We start from the raw sequence: 620 nt of genomic DNA, 5'->3' as shown, positions 1-620 counted from the left end.
AGTCTTCCAGCTATTACTACTCTTAATCATGGGAGCAAAGAGAAGCGCTGAATGACTGAGTGACTTGCTTATATTTACAAAGCAGAGCCCCTAGGCCTATCCATCGTTCTTCTACTCAAGAGCAACTATTGATAGAATTACCTAACCTCAATTAAATTCCAGGACAAATAGAAGTATCTAATGCTCCATTACACCTGTTCTTAGTACCAGGTAGCAGAAGAGAATCTGTTGTAAGAATTGACTAAAGAGATGGTAGAAGCCATATCAATAAATGAGCATGGCTGCCCAGACTTGTTTAATTCTGTCACTTGATTCATCCTTAATTGCAAAAAAATCAGTGTAGAGGGTATATTAAAGAGGGAGGATGTGGAAGTTTTGTTTAGTCCTGAGGGTAGTGCGTTAATACCAAAACACTACCTGGCTTCAACTTCCAAAGAAATTGTAGGTGAGAACAGTTGGAGTGGGGGGACGGAATGAGTTGAAAAACTGTTCAGTGTAAGTCTCTGCCTATAGGTAGATCCATCTCAGCCAAGCTAGTCCCAGTGAGACCTGGAGTGGAGTTGGGGGAGTTGTTGAAAAATAAGAGGGATCACAATCCAATGGAACAAAGAAGCTATTTC

This window comes from Pteropus alecto, unplaced genomic scaffold (assembly GCF_000325575.1).
Source record: "Pteropus alecto unplaced genomic scaffold, ASM32557v1 scaffold25, whole genome shotgun sequence".
Classification (NCBI taxonomy): domain Eukaryota; kingdom Metazoa; phylum Chordata; class Mammalia; order Chiroptera; family Pteropodidae; genus Pteropus; species Pteropus alecto.
Note: the sequence above shows the minus strand (reverse complement) of the source record.